Below are 21,617 nucleotides of genomic sequence, written 5' to 3'. Positions count from 1 at the left end.
TCTTTCGAGCTTTCAGCAAATCTTGCTTTCCACTCGTGCTGCCGCGATCAAATCGGAGAGGGGATTGCTGTGTCTGGGGTTGCATCGCACACACCCTTTTTAGTTGTCTAATCAGACTCGCCTCCGCTCTCTTCGCTTTACTCAATGCATCAGAAAAATGATAAGGTCGCTGCATATTCATCAATGCAACTATCTCCGAGTTCAATCCTCTAATGAACTGATCCGCTACAGCTTCATCATTTCCAATTACATTAGGAGCAAAACGCAGTAGAGTAGAGAATTTAGCAACATATTCTTCAATATTCAGTTGACCTTGTCTCAAGTTCTCAAACTCTGCTTTCTTGTCCTCTCGGTACGAAACTGAGAAAAATCTTCGATAAAATTCAGTTCTGAATATTTCCCACGAAATCACTGTACCTCTCTGTTCTAGCATTCTTTTACTTGTAATCCACCAACTCCTGGCAGTCTCTCGTAACTAGTGGAATATCAGTTTAATTCTCTGCTCATCTGAATTATTAAGTAAATCAAACAGTATTTCTATGTCATCAAACCAGTTCTCACAATCTTCAGACGTCTCGGTACCACTCAAGTTCGGCGGCTGAAATACCTGAAATTCTTTCAACTGTATTTCCATATGAGTTTCTGATACATCTATCTGTTCAGTCGAAGTACTACCCCTTTCTGGAATTCTCCGTGGAGGTATATCTGCTTATCAAAACATTAGTACTCAAATACTACAAATCTGTTCCAAATCTTTCTCTGATCATCTTACTGCTGATCATGAATCAGATCTGATTCATACTCAATAATACATAATACCAACTCAAATCAGATAATCAGGTAACCATGTATTTCGAAGCAGTAAAGCATAATGTCATGCTAGCATACGCAATGTCGTTCAACATTAAAATAATTCTCACGCTAGCAATCACATGCAAGGAAAGAAAACTCAATCTATCTACCCCGCTCATTCTCTTCTATCTCAGTCTAAAGGATCTATCGCTCTGATACCACCTGTTGTGGGGTCCCGGACGCTAATCGTTTGTCTTAATCATCTTTGGAAGTTAATTATCAATTCAGATAATCAGGGTCTAAAATTTTTTCTTTTTAAAATGCAAGTGCGGAGCGTAATGGAATGTAACTAATATACATCTCATTATATAAGTACAATAATGTACAATAATTATTCAAACTAGTCTAAGGTTCAACTACTAAATTTTAAGTATTAAACCAAATCTACAATAAGTCCGGAATCACCACTCTAAACTCGTCTTCTCTCATCATCTTCTTGACCCCGATCCTGTCCCACCTGTTGTCATGCACACATACAAAACAAGACAACAGTCGGATACTCCGCTGAGAATAAATCCCAGTATAAATAATGTATACATGCAGTTAACTGAATTAACATAAAAGCATGAATTATATCTTATCACATGTAGTATAATCAAACAACATGTATCAATAACAGTCTGTAAATAAAACATGAATCGTAATCTACGAAACATAAATCAATACGGATCTGTAAATCAAATTCTAGTCTCAATATCTAAGACTTGACTCATCTCTCATTCTAATCTAGGGATCCTGATCTAATTTAGACTTTGGTATGCTGTATCGAATGTCTACAATAGACGTCGATCTACATCTAAGCTCATCGATACACCGTAAGTCTAGAGTCTACGCGGTTCTTTCAAAGACTCGGCGGTTCTGCCCTAGCTAGGCTGATCTGCCCTAGACTCAAACTCTGGCTCTGCTATAATTCAATAGACTAAACATATCAATCTGATAATCTGCAAATATCAATGCAATAAAGTAAAGTATGTGATTTTGGGAAACTCAAGTCAAACCTAACTCGAGTTGTGCAATCCCGAATCAACATTTATTTATACCTTTCTCTTCACGATCTGATGTAGACGAAGTCTTGTATGTCAATTTGTCCATACCCAGTCTGGCAATGACAAGTCACATAAATACCATATCAGTATATAACTCAATTCAAGACCCGTTCTGATCAATACTCAAATCGGTATATAATCTGATCCATATCTGAACAAGGTACAATCTAATTCATATCAATGATATCACGATACAATCGAAATCATTACTGAATCTGATCAATATCAATCTACTGATGTTTCGACAGCATAACAATACAGTCTTGATAGCCCGTCAATCTCAACATCACAGATATAATACCAGAATACATAATCAGTATCCGTACAATTCAAAATTTGAATAATAACACAACTCTGATATGGAATCTCAACTAAATCAACTCTGAAATTCATAATAATTGTATAACCAGTCTATTCTTTAATCTGACTACAATTATACAATGCCTACTGTAGCAGGAACATCATATCTGATTCATATTCAATTCTGACAATATCATAAATTCAAATCATGGCTAAACGTAACAAAACTTACGTCTAGTTGTAGCTGTCGTCGCTATTAACACGATACCGTACTCGGATTCAAAATCAGACAGACGGAATTTGCGTGGCGTTCAATTTTCGCACATCAGGAACTTGGAGCTTCGGTTCCTCTCTTCTTCTTATTTCTGAGAATTTGACTTTGCTTATATATATATATATATACATATACACGTCGCACGGTGATGGCAAGTGGCATCCTTTCGTTTTGCATGCCTCGCGCATATGCGCGGACAAGGTCGCGCATATGCGCCTGGCTTTCTGCCCGGCACCTTGTGGTTTATCCTCTAGCGCATATGCGCGACATTTCTCGCGCATATGCGCGAGATGTTCTGTCTCGCACATTCCCTTACTCGCGCATATGCGCGCCTTCCGCCGCGCATGTGCGCCGAACTCTCTGGACGTTCCGCGCATATGCGCGCATTCAAGCCGCGCATGTGCGCCGATTATATTCTTCACACCTAATGTGATTCTTTCTTTCGGCTCTCCCGATCTGATCCGTTCCGTATATAATCATCTTTAAATAAATAAATAAATCATTTCAGATTAATCTCAGATTACAGTAACAAAATCTCGGGCCTTACAGGAGTTCTGATGGGATCCAATGCATTAGTGCTGGTATGATCGCACCCGACATTGAGTGGGATGTTTATTTTTATATCCCTCGAGTACGTGTGGAGCGGGCGGCGATGGACAACACGCGGCACTGCTCTCGCCCAATCAGAACCATGAAGTTAAGCGTTCTAGCGCGATGGCAGAACAAGGATGGGTGACCTCCCTAGGCAGTACTCGTGTCGCGATTGTTTACGTAAATTAAGGCTAAAACAGTCGAAATAATTGTTTTTAATGAGTTAACCGTCTCAAGAGTAATCTGCATCATACCCTTCCGCACAGAACCAGCTCACGACAAAAAAAATCGCTAAATGTTCCCAGAAAATAGAAAAAAAATAAGAAGAAGAAAATAGCGAATGTAAAGCTATTATTATGCCTGGGATACGATAAAATGGAACCGGAATCGAATTTCAAACTTCCTAAGCGGATTTCTACAGGAAATGGAAGCTTAACAGAAGCGGAAAATCGCAAATTAGAGGGTCTTAGAGAAGAAATTCGGCTAAAATCTCGCCACCTCATTGCGGAGTAATGAGTCTCGTTCGTTTGCCCGTTTACAATCAAATTAGCCTACAATTTTGTCCAAATCCGGCAGTACCCGAGCTACGTTGATTTCACATGGTTTATCTGGTCCCGATCGAGATTCAGATGATTTGAGCCGAAAATCGTCTGTCAACAAGTAATCAAAAATAGAAAAACATGAAAAGACATGCAACACGAGGACTTCCCAGGGGGTCACCCATCCTAGTACATCTCTCGCCCAAGCACGCTTAACTTCGGAGTTCTGATGGGATCCGGTGAATTAGTGCTGGTATGATCGCCCCCGACATTGAGTGGGATGTTTATTCTTATATCCCTCGAGTACGTGTGGAGCGGGCTGCGATGGACAACACGCGGCACTGCTCTCGTCCAATAAGAACCATGAAGTTAATCGTTCTGGGGCGATGGCAGAGCTAGGATCAGTGACTTCCCTGGGCAGTCCTTGTGTCGCGACCGTTTACGTAAACTATGGATAAAACAGTCGAAATAATTGTTTTTAATGAGTTAACTGTCTCCGGAGTAATCCCTAAAAGTTCCCTGAAAATAGAAAAAAAATAAGAATAAGAAAATAGCGAATGTAAAGCTATTATTATGCCTGGGATACGATAAAATGGAATCGGAATCGAATTACGAACTTCCTAAGCAGATTCCTCGAGGAAACAGAAGCTTAACAGAAGCCGAAAATCGCAAATTAGATGGTCTTCGAGAAGGAATTGGCTAAACTCTCGCCAGCTCATTGCGGAGTAATGAGTCTCGTTCGTTTGCACGTTTACAATCAAATTAGCCTACAATTTTGTCCAAATCCGGCAGTGCCCGAGTTACGTTGATTTCACATGTCTTTTCTGGTCCCGATTGAGATTCAGATGATTTGAGCGGAAAATCTTCTGTCAACAAGTAATCAAAAATAGAAAAACACGAAAAGGGGTGCAACACGAGGACTTCCCAGGCGGTCACCCATCCAAGTACTGCTCTCGCCCAAGCACGCTTTACTTCGGAGTTCTGATGGGATCCGGTGCATTAGTGCTGGTATGATCGCACCCGACATTGAGTGGGATGTTTATTCTTATATCCTTCGAGTACGTGTGGAGCGGGCGGCAAACAACACGCGGCACTTCTCTCTCCCAATCACAACCATGAAGTTTAGCGTTCTAGCGCGATGGTAGAGCTAGGATGGGAAACCTCCCTAGGCAGTCCTCGTGTCGCAACCGTTTACGTAAATTAAGGCTAAAACAGTCGAAATAATTGTTTTTAATGAGTTGACCGTCTCCGGAGCAATCTGCGTCATACCCTTCCGCACAGAACCGGCTCACGACAACAAAAATCGCTAAATATTCCCAGAAAATAAAAAAAAATAAGAAGAAAATAACGAATGTAAAACTATTATTATGCCTGGGATACGATAAAATGGATACAGAATCGAATTTCGAACTTCCTAAGCGGATTTCTCGACGAAACGGAAACTTGACAGAAGCAGAAAATCGCAAATTAGAGGGTCTTAGTGATGGAATTCGGCTAAAATCTCGCCAGCTCATTGCGAAGTAATGAGTCTCGTTCGTTTGCCCGTTTACAATCAAATTAGCCTTCAAATTTTTCCAAATCCGGCAGTGCCCGAGCTACATTGATTTAACATGTCTTATCTGGTCCCGATCGAGATTCTGATGATTTGAGCCGAAAATCGTCTGTCAACAAGTAATCAAAAATAGAAAAACACGAAAAGGGGTGTAACACGAGGACTTCCCAGGGGACCCCATCCTAGTACTGCTCTCGCCCAAGCACGATTAACTTTAGAGTTCTGATGGGATCTGGTGCATAAGTTCTGGTATGATCGCACCCGACATTGACTGGGATGTTCATTCTTATACCCCTCGAGTATGTGTGGAGTGGGCGGCGATGGACAACACGCGGCACTGCTCTCGCCCAATCAGAACCATGAAGTTAAGCGTTCTGGGGCGATGGCAGAGCTAGGATCAGTGACTTCCCTGGGCAGTCCTTGTGTTGCGACCGTTTACGTAAACTATGGATAAAACAGTCGAAATAAATGTTTTTAATGAGTTAACTGTCTCCGGAGTAATCCCTAAAAGTTCCCTGAAAATAGAAAAAAAAATAAGAATAAGAAAATAGCGAATGTAAAGCTATTATTATGCCTGGGATACGATAAAATGGAATCGGAATCGAATTACGAACTTCCTAAGCAGATTCCTCGAGGAAACAGAAGCTTAACAGAAGCAGAAAATCGCAAATTAGATGGTCTTAGAGAAGGAATTGGCTAAACTCTCGCCAGCTCATTGCGGAGTAATGAGTCTCGTTCGTTTGCACGTTTACAATCAAATTAGCCTACAATTTTGTCCAAATCCGGCAGTGCCCGAGCTACTTTCATTTCACATGTCTTATCTGGTCCCGATCGAGATTGAGATGATTTGAGCCGAAAATCGTCTGTCAACAAGTAATCAAAAATAGAAAAACACGAAAAGGGGAGCAACACGAGGACTTCCCAGGCGGTCACCCATCCAAGTACTGCTCTCGCCCAAGCACGCTTTACTTCAGAGTTCTGATGGGATCCGGTGCATTAGTGCTGGTATGATCGCACCCGACATTGAGTGGGATGTTTATTCTTATATCCTTCGAGTACGTGTGGAGCGGGCGGCAAACAACACGCGGCACTTCTCTCTCCCAATCAGAACCATGAAGTTTAGCGTTCTAGCGCGATGGTAGAGCTAGGATGGGAAACCTCCCTAGGCAGTCCTCGTGTCGCAACCGTTTACGTAAATTAAGGCTAAAACAGTCGAAATAATTGTTTTTAATGAGTTTACCATCTCCGGAGTAATCTGCCTCATACCCTTCCGCACAGAACCGGCTTACGACAACAAAAATCGCTAAATATTCCCAGAAAATAGAAAAAAAATAAGAAGAAAATAACGAATGTAAAGCTATTATTATGCCTGGGATACGATAAAATGGATCCAGAATCGAATTTCGAACTTCCTAAGCGGATTTCTCGAGGAAACGGAAACTTGACAGAAGCAGAAAATCGCAAATTAGAGGGTCTTAGTGATGGAATTCGGCTAAAATCTCGCCAGCTCATTGCGGAGTAATGAGTCTCGTTCGTTTGCCCGTTTACAATCAAATTAGCCTTTAAATTTTTCCAAATCCGGCAGTGCCCGAGCTACATTGATTTAACATGTCTTATCTGGTCCCGATCGAGATTCTGATGATTTGAGCCGAAAATCGTCTGTCAACAAGTAATCAAAAATAGAAAAACACGAAAAGGGGTGTAACACGAGGACTTCCCAGGGGACCCCATCCTAGTACTGCTCTCGCCCAAGCACGATTAACTTCAGAGTTCTGATGGGATCTGGTGCATAAGTGCTGGTATGATCGCACCCGACATTGACTGGGATGTTTATTCTTATACCCCTCGAGTATGTGTGGAGTGGGCGGCGATGGACAAGACGCGGCACTGCTCTCGCCCAATCAGAACCATGAAGTTAAGCGTTCTGGAGCGATGACAGAGCCAGGATGGGTGACCTCCCTGGGCATTCCTCGTGTCGCGACCGTTTTCGTAAATTATGGGTAAAACAGTCTAAATAATTGTTTTTAATGAGTTAACCATCTCCGGAGTAATCTGCGTCATACACTTCCGCACAGAACCGGCTCACGACAACAAAAATTGCTAAATGTTTCCAGAAAATAGAAAAAAAAATAAGAAAAAGAAAATAGCGAATGTAAAGCTATTATTATGCCTGGGATACGATAAAATGGAACCGGAATCGAATTTCGAACTTTCTAAGCTGATTTCTCGAGGATACGGAAGCTTAACAGAAGCGAAAAATCGCAAATTAGAGGGTCTTAGAGAAGGAATTCGGCTAAATTGTCACCAGATCATTGCTGGGTAATGAGGCTCGTTCATTTGGCGGTTTACAATCAAATTAGGCTACAATTTTGTCCTAATCCAGCAGTGCCCGAGGTACGTTGATTTCACATGTCTTATCTGGTCCCGATCGAGATTCAGATGATTTGAGCCAAAAATCTTCTGTCACAAGTAATCAAAAATAGAAAAACACGAAAAGGCGTGCAACACGAGGACTTCCAAGGGGGTCACCTATCCTAGTACTGCTCTGCCCAAGCACGCTTAACTTTGTATTTCTGATGGGATCCGGTGAATTAGTGCTCTTTGATCGCACTCGATATTGAGTGGGATGTTTATTTATGTATCCCTCGAGTACGTGTGGAGCGGGCGGCGATGCACAACACGCGGCACTGCTCTCGTCCAATCAGAACCATGAAGTTAAGCGTTCTGGCGCGATGGAAGAGCTAGGATGGGTGACTATCCTGGGCAGTCCTTGTGTCGCGACCGTTTACATAAACTATATATATAACAGTCAAAATAATTGTTTTTAATGAGTTAACCGTCTCTGGAGTAATCTACGTCTTACCCTTTCGCACAGAACTGGCTCACGACAACAAAAATCGCTAAATGTTTCCAGAAAATATAAAAAAATAAGAAGAAAAAAGTAGCGAATGTAAAGCTATTATTATACCTGGGATACGATAAAATGGAACCGGAATCGAATTTCGAACTTCTAAGCAGATTTCCCGAGGAAATGGAAGCTTAACAGAAGCGGAAAATCGCAAATTAGAGGGTCTTAGAGAAGGAATTCGGCTAAAATCTCACCACCTCATTGCGGAGTAATGTGTCTCGTTCGTTTGCCCGTTTACAATTAAATTAGCCTACAATTTTGTCCAAATCCGGCAGTGCCCGAGCTACGTTGATTTCATATGTCTTATCTGGTCCCGATCGAGATTCAGATGATTTGAGCCGAAAATCGTCTGTCAACAAGTATCAAAAATAGAAATACACGAAAAGACGTGCAACACGAGGACTTCCTAGGGGTTCACCCATCCTAGTACATCTCTCGCCCAAGCACGCTTAACTTCGGAGTTCTGATGGGATCCGGTGAATTAATGCTAGTATGATCGCCCCCGACATTGAGTGGATGTTTATTCTTATATCCCTCGAGTACGTGTGGAGGGGGCAGCGATGGACAACACGCGGCACTGCTAGGATGGGTGACCTCCCTGGGCAGTCCTTGTTTCGCGACCGTTTACGTAAATTATGGCTAAAACAGTCGAAATAATTGTTCTTAATGAGTTAACCGTCTCCGGAGTAATCTGCGTCATACCCTTCCGCACAGTACCGGCTCACGACAACAAAAATCGCTAAATTTTCACAGAAAATAGAAAAAAAATAAGAAGAAGAAAATAGCGAATGTAAAGCTATTATTATGCCTGGGATACGATAAAATGGAACCGGAATCGAATTTCGAACTTCCTAAGCGGATTTCTTGAGAAAACGAAAGCTTAATAGAAGCGGAAAATAGCAAATTAAGGGTCTTAGAGAAGGAATTCGCCTAAAATCTCGCCACCTCATTGCGGAGTAATGATTCTCGTTCGTTTGCCCGTTTACAATCAAATTAGCCTACAATTTTGTCCAAATCCGGCAGTGCCCGAGCTACGTTGATTTCACATGTCTTATCTAGTCCCGATCGAGATTCAGATGATTTGAGCCGAAAATCTTCTATCAACAAGTAATCAAAAATAGAAAAACACGAAAAGGGGTGCAACACGAGAACTTCCCAGGGGGTCACCCATCCTAGTAGTGCTCTCGCCTAAGCACGCTTAACTTTGAAGTTTTGATGGGATCCCTGGTGCATTAGTGCTGGTATGATCACACCCGACATTTAGTGGGATGTTTATTCTTATATCCCTCGAGTACGTGTGGAGCGGACGGCGATGGACAACACGCGGCACTGCTCTCGCCCAATCAGAACCACGAAGTTAAACGTTCTGGCGCGATGACAGAGGTAGGATGGGTGACCTCCTTGGGAAGACCTCGTGTCGCGACCGTTTACGTAAATTATGGATAAAACAATCGAAATAATTATTTTTAATGAGTTAACAGTCTCCAGAGTAATGTGTGTCATACCCTTCCGCACAGAACCGGCTCACGGCAACAAAAATCGCTAAATGTTCCCAGAAAATAGAAAAAAAATAAGAAGAAGAAAATAGCGAATGTAAAGCTATTATCATGTCTGGGATACAATAAAATGGAACCGAAATCGAATTTCGAACTTCCTAAGCGCATTTATCGAGGAAACGGAAGCTTAACAGAAGCGAAAAATCGCAAATTAGAGGGTCTTAGAGAAGGAATTGAGCTAAACTCTCGCCACCTCATTGCGGAGTAATGAGTTTCGTTCGTTTGCCCGTTTACAATCAAATTAGGCTACAATTATGTCCAAATCCGGCAGTGCCCGAGCTACGTTGATTTCACATGTCTTATCTGATCCCGATCGAGATTCAGATGATTTTAGCCGAAAATCGTCTGTCAACAAGTAATCAAAAATAGAAAAACACGAACAGGGGGGTCACCCATCCTAGTACTGCTCTCGCCCAAGCACGCTTAACTTCGGAGTTTTGATGGGATTCGGTGAATTAGTGCTGGTATGATCGCACCTTACATTGAGTGGGATGTTTATTCTTATATCCCTCGAGTACGTGTGGAGCGGGCGGCAAACAACACGCGGCACTTCTCTCTCCCAATCAGAACCATGAAGTTTAGCGTTCTAGCGCGATGGTAGAGCTAGGATGGGAAACCTCCCTAGGCAGTCCTCGTGTCGCAACCGTTTACGTAAATTAAGGCTAAAACAGTCGAAATAATTGTTTTTAATGAGTTTACCATCTCCGGAGTAATCTGCATCATACCCTTCCGCACAGAACCGGCTTACGACAACAAAAATCGCTAAATATTCCCAGAAAATAGAAAAAAAATAAGAAGAAAATAACGAATGTAAAGCTATTATTATGCCTGGGATACGATAAAATGGATCCAGAATCGAATTTCGAACTTCCTAAGCGGATTTCTCGAGGAAACGGAAACTTGACAGAAGCAGAAAATCGCAAATTAGAGGGTCTTAGTGATGGAATTCGGCTAAAATCTCGCCAGCTCATTGCGGAGTAATGAGTCTCGTTCGTTTGCCCGTTTACAATCAAATTAGCCTTTAAATTTTTCCAAATCCGGCAGTGCCCGAGCTACATTGATTTAACATGTCTTATCTGGTCCCGATCGAGATTCTGATGATTTGAGCGGAAAATCGTCTGTCAACAAGTAATCAAAAATAGAAAAACACGAAAAGGGGTGTAACACGAGGACTTCCCAGGGGACCCCATCCTAGTACTGCTCTCGCCCAAGCACGCTTAACTTCGGAGTTCTGATGGGATCTGGTGCATAAGTGCTGGTATGATCGCACCCGACATTGACTGGGATGTTTATTCTTATACCCCTCGAGTATGTGTGGAGTGGGCGGCGATGGACAAGACGCGGCACTGCTCTCGCCCAATCAGAACCATGAAGTTAAGCGTTCTGGAGCGATGACAGAGCCAGGATGGGTGACCTCCCTGGGCATTCCTCGTGTCGCGACCGTTTTCGTAAATTATGGGTAAAACAGTCTAAATAATTGTTTTTAATGAGTTAACCGTCTCCGGAGTAATCTGCGTCATACACTTCCGCACAGAACCGGCTCACGACAACAAAAATTGCTAAATGTTTCCAGAAAATAGAAAAAAAAATAAGAAAAAAAAAATAGCGAATGTAAAGCTATTATTATGCCTGGGATACGATAAAATGGAACCGGAATCGAATTTCGAACTTTCTAAGCTGATTTCTCGAGGATACGGAAGCTTAACAGAAGCGAAAAATCGCAAATTAGAGGGTCTTAGAGAAGGAATTCGGCTAAATTGTCACCAGATCATTGCAGGGTAATGAGGCTCGTTCATTTGGCGGTTTACAATCAAATTAGGCTACAATTTTGTCCTAATCCGGCAGTGCCCGAGGTACGTTGATTTCACATGTCTTATCTGGTCCCGATCGAGATTCAGATGATTTGAGCCAAAAATCTTCTGTCACAAGTAATCAAAAATAGAAAAACACGAAAAGGCGTGCAACACGAGGACTTCCAAGGGGGTCACCTATCCTAGTACTGCTCTGCCCAAGCACGCTTAACTTTGTATTTCTGATGGGATCCGATGAATTAGTGCTCTTTGATCGCACTCGATATTGAGTGGGATGTTTATTTATGTATCCCTCGAGTACGTGTGGAGCGGGCGGCGATGCACAACACGCGGCACTGCTCTCGTCCAATCAGAACCATGAAGTTAAGCGTTCTGGCGCGATGGAAGAGCTAGGATGGGTGACTATCCTGGGCAGTCCTTGTGTCGCGACCGTTTACATAAACTATATATATAACAGTCAAAATAATTGTTTTTAATGAGTTAACCGTCTCTGGAGTAATCTACGTCTTACCCTTTCGCACAGAACTGGCTCACGACAACAAAAATCGCTAAATGTTTCCAGAAAATATAAAAAATAAGAAGAAAAAAGTAGCGAATGTAAAGCTATTATTATACCTGGGATACGATAAAATGGAACCGGAATCGAATTTCGAACTTCTAAGCAGATTTCCCGAGGAAATGGAAGCTTAACAGAAGCGGAAAATCGCAAATTAGAGGGTCTTAGAGAAGGAATTCGGCTAAAATCTCACCACCTCATTGCGGAGTAATGTGTCTCGTTCGTTTGCCCGTTTACAATCAAATTAGCCTACAATTTTGTCCAAATCCGGCAGTGCCCGAGCTACGTTGATTTCATATGTCTTATCTGGTCCCGATCGAGATTCAGATGATTTGAGCCGAAAATCGTCTGTCAACAAGTATCAAAAATAGAAATACACGAAAAGACGTGCAACACGAGGACTTCCTAGGGGTTCACCCATCCTAGTACATCTCTCGCCCAAGCACGCTTAACTTCGGAGTTCTGATGGGATCCGGTGAATTAATGCTAGTATGATCGCCCCCGACATTGAGTGGATGTTTATTCTTATATCCCTCGAGTACGTGTGGAGGGGGCAGCGATGGACAACACGCGGCACTGCTAGGATGGGTGACCTCCCTGGGCAGTCCTTGTTTCGCGACCGTTTACGTAAATTATGGCTAAAACAGTCGAAATAATTGTTTTTAATGAGTTAACCGTCTCCGGAGTAATCTGCGTCATACCCTTCCGCACAGTACCGGCTCACGACAACAAAAATCGCTAAATTTTCACAGAAAATAGAAAAAAAATAAGAAGAAGAAAATAGCGAATGTAAAGCTATTATTATGCCTGGGATACGATAAAATGGAACCGGAATCGAATTTCGAACTTCCTAAGGGGATTTCTTGAGAAAACGAAAGCTTAATAGAAGCGGAAAATAGCAAATTAAGGGTCTTAGAGAAGGAATTCGCCTAAAATCTCGCCACCTCATTGCGGAGTAATGATTCTCGTTCGTTTGCCCGTTTACAATCAAATTAGCCTACAATTTTGTCCAAATCCGGCAGTGCCCGAGCTACGTTGATTTCACATGTCTTATCTAGTCCCGATCGAGATTCAGATGATTTGAGCCGAAAATCTTCTATCAACAAGTAATCAAAAATAGAAAAACACGAAAAGGGGTGCAACACGAGAACTTCCCAGGGGGGTCACCCATCCTAGTAGTGCTCTCGCCTAAGCACGCTTAACTTTGAAATTCTGATGGGATCCCTGGTGCATTAGTGCCTGTATGATCACACACGACATTTAGTGGGATGTTTATTCTTATATCCCTCGAGTACGTGTGGAGCGGACGGCGATGGACAACACGCGGCACTGCTCTCGCCCAATCAGAACCACGAAGTTAAATGTTCTGGCGCGATGACAGAGGTAGGATGGGTGACCTCCTTGGGAAGACCTCGTGTCGCGACCGTTTACGTAAATTATGGATAAAACAGTCGAAATAATTGTTTTTAATGAGTTAACCGTCTCCGGAGTAATCTGCGTCATACCCTTCCGCACAGAACCTACTAACGATAACAAAAATCGATAAATGTTTCCAGAAAAAAGATTAAAAATAAGAAGAAGGAAATAACAAATGTAAAGCAATTATTATGCATTGGATACGATAAAATGGAACCGGAATCAAATTTCGAACTTCCTAAGCGAATTTCTCGAGGAAACGAAAGCTTAACAGAAGCGGTAAATCGCGAATTAGAGGGTCTTAGAGAAGGAATTCGGCTAAAATCTCTCCAGCTCATTGCGTAGTAATGAGTCTCGTTCGTTTGCCCGTTTACAATCAAATTAGCCTACAATTTTGTCCAAATCCGGCGGCAGTGCCCGAGCTACTTTCATTTCACATGTCTTATCTGGTCTCGATCGAGATTCAGATGATTTGAGCCGAAAATCGTCTGTCACAAGTAATCAGAAATAGAAAAACACGAAAAGGGATGCAACACGAGGACATCCCAGGGGATCACCCATCCTAGTATCGCTTTCGCCCAAGCACGCTTAACTTCGGAGTTCTGATGGGATCCGGTGCATTAAGGCTAGTTGATCGCACCCGACATTGAGTGGGATGTCTATTCTTATATCCCTCGAGTACGTGTGGAGCGGGCGGCGATGGACAACACGCGGCACTGCTCTCGCCCAATCATAACCATGAAGTTAAGTGTTCTGGCTCGATGGCAGAGGTAGGATGGGTGACCTCTTTGGGAAGACCTCGTGTCGCGACCGTTTACGTAAATTATAGATAAAACAGTCAAAATAATTGTTTTTAATGAGTTGACCGTCTCCGGAGTAATCTGCGTCATACCCTTCCGCACAGAACCGGCTCACGGCAACAAAAATCGATAAATGTTCCCAGAAAATAAAAAAAAAATAAGAAGAAGGAAATAACGAATGTATAGCTATTATTATTCCTCGGAAACGATAAAATGGAACCAGAATCGAATTTCGAACTTCCTAAGCGGATTTCTCGAGGAAACGAAAACTTAACAGAAGCGGTAAATCGCAAATTAGAAGGTCTTAGAGAAGGAATTCGGCTAAAATCTAGCCAGCTCATTGCGTAGTAATGAGTCTCGTCCGTTTGCCCGTTGACAATCAAATTAGCCTACAATTTTGTCCAAATCCGGCAGTGCCCGAGCTACTTTCATTTCACATGTCTTATCTGGTCTCGATCGAGATTCAGATGATTTGAGCCAAAAATCGTCTGTCAACAAGTAATCAAAAATAGAAAAACACGAAAAGGGGTGCAACACGAGGACTTCCCAGGGGGTCACCCATCCTAGTACTGCGCTTTCGCCCCAGCAAGCTTAACTTCGGAGTTCTGATGGGATCCGGTGCATTAGTGCTGGTATGATCGCACCCGGCATTGAGTGGGATGTTTATTCTTATATCTCTCGAGTACGTGTGGAGCGGGCGGCGATGGACAACACGCGGCCCTGCTCTCGCCCAATCATAACCATGAAGTTAAGCGTTCTGGCGCGATGGCAGAGCTAGGATGGGTGACCTCCTTGGGAAGACCTCGTATCGTGACCGTTTACGTAAATTATGGATAAAACAGTCGAAATAATTGTTTTTAATGAGTTAACTGTCTCCGGAGTAATCTGCGTCATACCCTTCCGCAAAGAACCGGCTCACGACAACAAAAATCGATAAATGTTCTCAGAAAATAAAAAACAAAATAAGAAGAAGGAAATAACGAATGTAAAGCTATTATTATTCTTAGGATACGATAAAATGGAACCAGAATCGAATTTCGAACTTCCTAAGCGGATTTCTCGAGGAAACGAAAGCTAAACAGAAGCGGTAAATCGCAAATTAGAGGGTCTTAGAGAAGGAATTCGGCTAAAATCTCGTCAGCTTATTGCGTAGTAATGAGCCTCGTCCGTTTGCCCGTTTACAATCAAATTAGGCTACAATTTTGTCCAAATCCGGCAGTGCCCGAGCGACGTTGATTTCACATGTCTTATCTGGTCCCGATCGAGATTCAGTTGATTTGAGCCGAAAATTGTCTGTCAACAAGTAATCAAAAATAGAAAAACACGAAAAAGGGTGCAACACGAGGACTTCCCAGGGGGTCACCTATCATACTACTACTCTCGCCGAAGCACGCTTAACTTCCGAGTTTTGATGGGATCCGGTGCATTAGTGCTCGTATGATCGCACCCGTCATTTAGTGGGATGTTTATTCTTATATCCCTCGAGTACGGGTGGAGCAAGCGGCGATTGACAACACGCGGCACTGTTTTCTCCCAATCAGAACCATGAAGTTAAGCTTTCTGGCGCGATGGCAGAGCTAGGATGGGTGACCTCCCTGGGAAGACCTCGTGTCGCAACCGTTTACGTAAATTATGGATAAAACAGTCGAAATAATTTTTTTTAATGAGTTAACCGTCTCCGGAGTAATCTGCGTCGTACCCTTCCGCACAGAACCGGCTCACGACAACAAAAATCGATAAATGTTCCCAGAAAATAGAAAAAAAAATAAGAAGAAGGAAATAACGAATGTAAAGCAATTATTATGTTTGGGATACGATAAAATGGAACCGGAACCGAATTTCAAACTTCCTAAGCGGATTTCTCGAGGAAACGAAAGCTTAACAGAAGCGGTAAATCGCAAATTAGAGGGTCTTAGAGAAGGAATTCGGCTAAAATCTCGTCAGCTTATTGCGTAGTAATGAGCCTCGTCCGTTTGCCCGTTTACAATCAAATTAGGCTACAATTTTGTCCAAATCCGGCAGTGCCCGAGCGACGTTGATTTCACATGTCTTATCTGGTCCCGATCGAGATTCAGTTGATTTGAGCCGAAAATTGTCTGTCAACAAGTAATCAAAAATAGAAAAACACGAAAAGGGGTGCAACACGAGGACTTCCCAGGGGGTCACCCATCCTAGTACTGCGCTTTCGCCCAAGCACGCTTAACTTCGGAGTTCTGATGGGATCCTGTGCATTAGTGCTGGTATTATCGCACCCGACATTGAGTGGGATGTTTATTCTTATATCCCTCGAAGACGTGTGGAGCGGGCGGCGATGGACAACACGCGGCATTGCTCTCGCCCAATCATAACCATGAAGTTAAGCGTTCTGGCTCGATGGCAGAGGTAGGATGGGTGACCTCCCTGGGAAGACCTCGTGTCGCAACCGTTTACGTAAATTATGGATAAAACAGTCGAAATAATTGTTTTTAATGAGTTAACCGTCTCCGGAGTAATCTGCGTCACACCCTTCCGCACAGAACCGGCTCACGACAACAAAAATCGATAAATGTTCCCAGAAAATAGAAAAAAAAATAAGAAGAAGGAAATAACGAATGTAAAGCTATTATTATGCTTGGGATACGATAAAATGGAACCAGAATCGAATTTCGAACTTCCTAAGCGGATTTCTCGAGGAAACGAAAGCTAAACAGAAGCGGTAAATCGCAAATTAGAGGGTCTTAGAGAAGGAATTCGGCTAAAATCTCGTCAGCTTATTGCGTAGTAATGAGCCTCGTCCGTTTGCCCGTTTACAATCAAATTAGGCTACAATTTTGTCCAAATCCGGCAGTGCCCGAGCGACGTTGATTTCACATGTCTTATCTGGTCACGATCGAGATTCAGATGATTTGAGCCGAAAATTGTCTGTCAACAAGTAATCAAAAATAGAAAAACACGAAAAAGGGTGCAACACGAGGACTTCCCAGGGGGTCACCCATCCTTATTCTTATATCCCTCGAAGACGTGTGGAGCGGGCGGCGATGGACAACACGCGGCACTGCTCTCGTCCAATCATAACCATGAAGTTAAGCGCTCTGGCGCGATGGCAGAGTTAGGATGGGTGACCTCCCTGGGAAGACCTCGTGTCGCGACCGTTTACGTAAATTATGGATAAAACAGTCGAAATTATTGTTTTTAATGAGTTAACCGTCTCCGGAGTAATCTGCGTCATACCCTTCCGCACAGAACCGGCTCACGACAACAAAAATCGATAAATGTTCCCAGAAAATAGAAAAAAAAATAAGAAGAAGGAAATAACGAATGTAAAGCTATTATTATGTCTGGGCTACGATAAAATAGAACCGGAATCGAATTTTGAACTTCCTAGGCGGATTTCTCGAGGAAACGAAAGCTGAACAGAAGCGGTAAATCGCAAATTAGAGGGTCTTAGAGAAGGAATTCGGCTAAAATCTCGTCAGCTCATTGCGTAGTAATGAGTCTCGTCCGTTTGCCCGTTTACAATCAAATTAGCCTACAATTTTGTCCCAATCCGGCAGTGCCCGAGCCACGTTGATTTCACATGTCTTATCTAGTCCCGATCGAGATTCAGATGATTTGAGCCGAAAATCGTCAGTCAACAAGTAATCAAAAAGAAAAAAACACGAAAAGGGGTGCAACACGAGGACTTCCCAGGGGGTCACCCATCCTAGTACTGCTCTCGCCTAAGCACCTTAACTTCGGAGTTCTGATGGGATCCGGTGCATTAGTGCTGGTATGATTGCACCCGACATTGAGTGGGATGTTTATTCTTATATCCCTCGAGTACGTGTGGAGCGGGCGGCGAAGGACAACACGCGGCACTACTCTCGCCCAATCATAACCATGAAGTTAAGCGTTCTGGCGCGCTGGCAGAGCTAGGATGGGTGACCACCCTGGGAAGACCTCGTGTCGCGATTGTTTACGTAAATTATGGATAAAACAGTCGAAATTATTGTTTTTAATGAGTTAACCGTCTCCGGAGTAATCTGCGTCATACCCTTCCGCACAGAACCGGCTCACGACAACAAAAATCGATAAATGTTCCCATAAAATAGAAAAAAAAATAAGAAGAAGGAAATAACGAATGTAAAGCTGTTATTATGCCTGGGATACGATAAAATGGAACCAAAATCGAATTTCGAACTTCCTAAGCGGATTTCTCGAGGAAACGAAAGCTTAACAGAAGCGGTAAATCGCAAATTAGAGGGTCTTAGAGAAGGAATTCGGCTAAAATCTCGTCAGCTCATTGCGTAGTAATGAGTCTCGTCCGCTTGCCCGTTTACAATCAAATTAGCCTACAATTTTGTCCAAATCCGGCAGTGCCCGAGCTACTTTCATTTCACATGTTTTATCTGGTCCCGATCGAGATTCAGATGATTTGAGCCGAAAGTCGTCTATCAACAAGTAATCAAAAATAGAAAAACACGAAAAGGGGTGCAACACGAGGACTTCCAAGAATGTAAAGCTATTATTATTCCTGAGATACGATAAAATGGATCCGGAATCGAATTTCGAACTTCCTGAACTGATTTCTCGAGGAAACGGAACATTAACAGAAGCGGTAAATCGCAAATTAGAGGGTCTTAGAGAAGAAATTTAGCTAAAATCTCGCGAGCACTTTGCGGAGTAATGAGTCTCGTCCGTTTGCCCGTTTACAATAAAATTAGCCTACAATTTTGTCTAAATCAGGCAGTACCCGAGCTACAGTGATTTCACATGTCTTATTTGGTCCCGATCGAGATTCAGATGATTTGAGCAGAAAATCGTCCGTCAACAAGTAATCAAAAATAGAAAAACACGAAAAGGGGTGCAACACGAGGACTTCCCAGGTGGTCACCGATCCTAGTACTGCGCTTTCGCCCAAGCACGCTTAACTTTGGAGTTCTGATGGGATCCGGTGCATTAGTGCTGGTATGATCGCACCCGACATTGAGTGGGATGTTTATTCTTTTATCCCTCGAGTACGTGTGGAGCGGGCAGCAATGGACAACACGCGGCACTGCTCTCGCCCAATCATAACCATGAAGTTAAGCGTTCTGGCGCGATGGCAGAGCTAGGATGGGTGACCTCCCCGGGAAGACCTCGTGTCGCGACCGTTTACGTAAATTATGGATAAAACAGTCGAAATAATTGTTTTTAATGAGTTAACCGTCTCCGAAGTAATCTGCGTCATACCCTTCCGCACAGAACCGGCTCACGACAACAAAAATCGATAAATGTTCCCAGAAAATAGAAAAAAAATTAAGAAGAAGGAAATAACGAATGTAAAGCTGTTATTATGCCTGGGATACGATAAAATGGAACCGAAATCGAATTTCAAACTTCCTAAGCGGATTTCTCGAGGAAACGAAAGCTTAACAGAAGCGGTAAATCGCAAATTAGAGGGTCTTAGAGAAGAAATTCGGCTAAAATCTCGTCAGCTCATTGCGTAGTAATGAGTCTCGTCCGCTTGCCCGTTTACAATCAAATTAGCCTACAATTTTGTCCAAATCCGGCAGTGCCCGAGCTACTTTCATTTCACATGTTTTATCGGGTCCCGATCGAGATTCAGATGATTTGAGCCGAAAATCTTCTGTCAACAAGTAATCAAAAATAGAAAATCACGAAAAGGGGTGCAACACGAGGACTTCCAAGAATGTAAAGCTATTATTATTCCTGGGATACGATAAAATGGATCCGGAATCGAATTTCGAACTTCCTGAACAGATTTCTCGAGGAAACGGAACATTAAAAAAAGCGGTAAATCGCAAATTAGAGGGTCTTAGAGAAGAAATTTAGCAAAAATCTCGCGAGCACTTTGCGGAGTAATGAGTGTCGTCCGTTTGCCCGTTTACAATCAAATTAGCCTACAATTTTGTCCAAATCCGGCAGTGCCCGAGCTACTTTCATTTCACATGTCTTATCTGGTCCGATCGAGATTCAGATGATTTGAGCCGAAAATCATCTGTCAACAAGTAATCAAAAATAGAACAACACGAAATGGGGTGAAACACGAGGACTTTCCAGGGTGTCACTCATCCTAGTACTGCTCTTGCCCAAGCACGCTTAACTTCGGAGTTCTGATGGGATCCGGTGCATTAGTGCTGGTATGATCGCATCCGACATTGAGTGGGATGTTTATTCTTATATCCCACGAGTACGTGTGGAGCGGGCGGAGATGGACAACACGCGGCACTGCTCTCGCCCAATCATAACCACGAAGTTAAGCGTTCTAGCGCGATGGCAGAGGTAGGATGGGTGACCTCCCCGGGAAGACCTCGTGCCGCGACTGTTTACGTAAATTATGGATAAAACAGTCGAAATTATTGTTTTTAATGAGTTAACCGTCTCCGGAGTATTCTGCGTCATACCCTTCCGCACAGAACCGGCTCACGACAACAAAAATCGATAAATGTTCCCAGAAAATAGAAAAAAAAAATAAGAAGAAGGAAATAACGAATGTAAAGCTGTTATTATGCCTGGGATACGATAAAATGGAACCGAAATCGAATTTCGAACTTCCTAAGCGGATTTCTTGAGGAAACGAAAGCTTAACAGAAGCGGTAAATCGCAAATTAGAGGGTCTTAGAGAAGAAATTCGGCTAAAATCTCGTCAGCTCATTGCGTAGTAATGAGTCTCGTCCGCTTGCCCGTTTACAATCAAATTAGCCTACAATTTTGTCCAAATCCGGCAGTGCCTGAGCTACTTTCATTTCACATGTCTTATCTGGTCCCGATCGAGATTCAGATGATTTGAGCCGAAAATCGTCTGTCAACAAGTAATCAAAAATAGAAAAACACGAAAAGGGGTGCAACACGAGGACTTCCCAGGGTGTCACCCATCCTAGTACTGCGCTTTCGCCCAAGCACGCTTAACTTCGGAGTTCTGATGGGATCCGGTGCATTAGTGCTGGTATGATCGCACCCGACATTGAGTGGGATGTTTATTCTTATATCCCTCGAGTACGTGTGGAGCGGGCGGCGATGGACAACACGCGGCACTGCTCTCGCCCAATCATAACCATGAAGTTAAGCGTTCTGGCGCGATGGCAGAGCTAGGATGGGTGACCTTTCTGTGAAGACCTCGTGTCGCGACCGTTTAGGTAAATTATGGATAAAACAGTCGAAATATTGTTTTTAATGAGTTGACCTTCTCCGGAGTAATCTGCGTCATACCCTTCCACACAGAACCGGCTCATGACAACAAAAATGAATAAATGTTCCCAGAAAATAGAAAAAAAAATAAGAAGAAGGAAATAACGAATGTAAAGCTGTTATTATGCCTGGGATACTATAAAATGGAACCGGAATCGAATTTCGAACTTCCTAAGCGGATTTCTCGAGGAAACGAAAGCTTAACAGAAGCGGTAAATCGCAAATTAGAGGGTGTTAGAGAAGAAATTCGGCTAAAATCTCGTCAGC

The 21,617-nt window shown here is 42.9% G+C and overlaps 14 non-coding genes and 4 pseudogenes across 14 annotated transcripts; all 18 read right to left on the bottom strand.

Moving 5' to 3' along the window:
• Nucleotides 1–3,750: 3,750 nt before the first annotated feature.
• LOC142515861 (5S ribosomal RNA) lies at nucleotides 3,751–3,869 on the bottom strand. Its single transcript, XR_012811682.1, has one exon. It is a non-coding gene; the product is annotated as a 5S ribosomal RNA (ribosomal RNA).
• Nucleotides 3,870–4,505: 636 nt separating this feature from the next.
• On the bottom strand, nucleotides 4,506–4,624 carry LOC142508284 (5S ribosomal RNA). Its single transcript, XR_012806505.1, has one exon. It is a non-coding gene; the product is annotated as a 5S ribosomal RNA (ribosomal RNA).
• Nucleotides 4,625–5,300: 676 nt separating this feature from the next.
• Nucleotides 5,301–5,417, bottom strand: LOC142510757 (5S ribosomal RNA; annotated as a pseudogene).
• A 637-nt stretch (nucleotides 5,418–6,054) lies between these two features.
• On the bottom strand, nucleotides 6,055–6,173 carry LOC142513770 (5S ribosomal RNA). The gene has a single exon (XR_012809698.1). It is a non-coding gene; the product is annotated as a 5S ribosomal RNA (ribosomal RNA).
• A 677-nt stretch (nucleotides 6,174–6,850) lies between these two features.
• Nucleotides 6,851–6,967, bottom strand: LOC142508058 (5S ribosomal RNA). The gene has a single exon (XR_012806290.1). It is a non-coding gene; the product is annotated as a 5S ribosomal RNA (ribosomal RNA).
• A 1,480-nt stretch (nucleotides 6,968–8,447) lies between these two features.
• LOC142509672 (5S ribosomal RNA) lies at nucleotides 8,448–8,566 on the bottom strand. The gene has a single exon (XR_012807834.1). It is a non-coding gene; the product is annotated as a 5S ribosomal RNA (ribosomal RNA).
• A 630-nt stretch (nucleotides 8,567–9,196) lies between these two features.
• Nucleotides 9,197–9,317, bottom strand: LOC142510959 (5S ribosomal RNA; annotated as a pseudogene).
• A 1,456-nt stretch (nucleotides 9,318–10,773) lies between these two features.
• On the bottom strand, nucleotides 10,774–10,890 carry LOC142507407 (5S ribosomal RNA). The gene has a single exon (XR_012805666.1). It is a non-coding gene; the product is annotated as a 5S ribosomal RNA (ribosomal RNA).
• Nucleotides 10,891–12,369: 1,479 nt separating this feature from the next.
• On the bottom strand, nucleotides 12,370–12,488 carry LOC142509671 (5S ribosomal RNA). The gene has a single exon (XR_012807833.1). It is a non-coding gene; the product is annotated as a 5S ribosomal RNA (ribosomal RNA).
• Nucleotides 12,489–13,118: 630 nt separating this feature from the next.
• On the bottom strand, nucleotides 13,119–13,240 carry LOC142512191 (5S ribosomal RNA; annotated as a pseudogene).
• A 685-nt stretch (nucleotides 13,241–13,925) lies between these two features.
• Nucleotides 13,926–14,043, bottom strand: LOC142512314 (5S ribosomal RNA; annotated as a pseudogene).
• Nucleotides 14,044–14,726: 683 nt separating this feature from the next.
• On the bottom strand, nucleotides 14,727–14,847 carry LOC142517296 (5S ribosomal RNA). Its single transcript, XR_012813050.1, has one exon. It is a non-coding gene; the product is annotated as a 5S ribosomal RNA (ribosomal RNA).
• A 684-nt stretch (nucleotides 14,848–15,531) lies between these two features.
• Nucleotides 15,532–15,650, bottom strand: LOC142507062 (5S ribosomal RNA). Its single transcript, XR_012805328.1, has one exon. It is a non-coding gene; the product is annotated as a 5S ribosomal RNA (ribosomal RNA).
• Nucleotides 15,651–16,334: 684 nt separating this feature from the next.
• On the bottom strand, nucleotides 16,335–16,455 carry LOC142517463 (5S ribosomal RNA). Its single transcript, XR_012813209.1, has one exon. It is a non-coding gene; the product is annotated as a 5S ribosomal RNA (ribosomal RNA).
• A 1,390-nt stretch (nucleotides 16,456–17,845) lies between these two features.
• On the bottom strand, nucleotides 17,846–17,963 carry LOC142515105 (5S ribosomal RNA). Its single transcript, XR_012810966.1, has one exon. It is a non-coding gene; the product is annotated as a 5S ribosomal RNA (ribosomal RNA).
• A 1,057-nt stretch (nucleotides 17,964–19,020) lies between these two features.
• On the bottom strand, nucleotides 19,021–19,141 carry LOC142507561 (5S ribosomal RNA). The gene has a single exon (XR_012805816.1). It is a non-coding gene; the product is annotated as a 5S ribosomal RNA (ribosomal RNA).
• A 1,056-nt stretch (nucleotides 19,142–20,197) lies between these two features.
• Nucleotides 20,198–20,316, bottom strand: LOC142510359 (5S ribosomal RNA). The gene has a single exon (XR_012808476.1). It is a non-coding gene; the product is annotated as a 5S ribosomal RNA (ribosomal RNA).
• A 685-nt stretch (nucleotides 20,317–21,001) lies between these two features.
• On the bottom strand, nucleotides 21,002–21,122 carry LOC142517459 (5S ribosomal RNA). The gene has a single exon (XR_012813204.1). It is a non-coding gene; the product is annotated as a 5S ribosomal RNA (ribosomal RNA).
• Between the last annotated feature and the right edge of the window lie 495 nt (nucleotides 21,123–21,617).

The sequence above is a fragment of the Primulina tabacum genome, chromosome 10, assembly GCF_025594145.1.
Source record: "Primulina tabacum isolate GXHZ01 chromosome 10, ASM2559414v2, whole genome shotgun sequence".
Lineage (NCBI taxonomy): Eukaryota > Viridiplantae > Streptophyta > Magnoliopsida > Lamiales > Gesneriaceae > Primulina > Primulina tabacum.
This window is presented reverse-complemented; position numbering and strand designations above follow the sequence as displayed.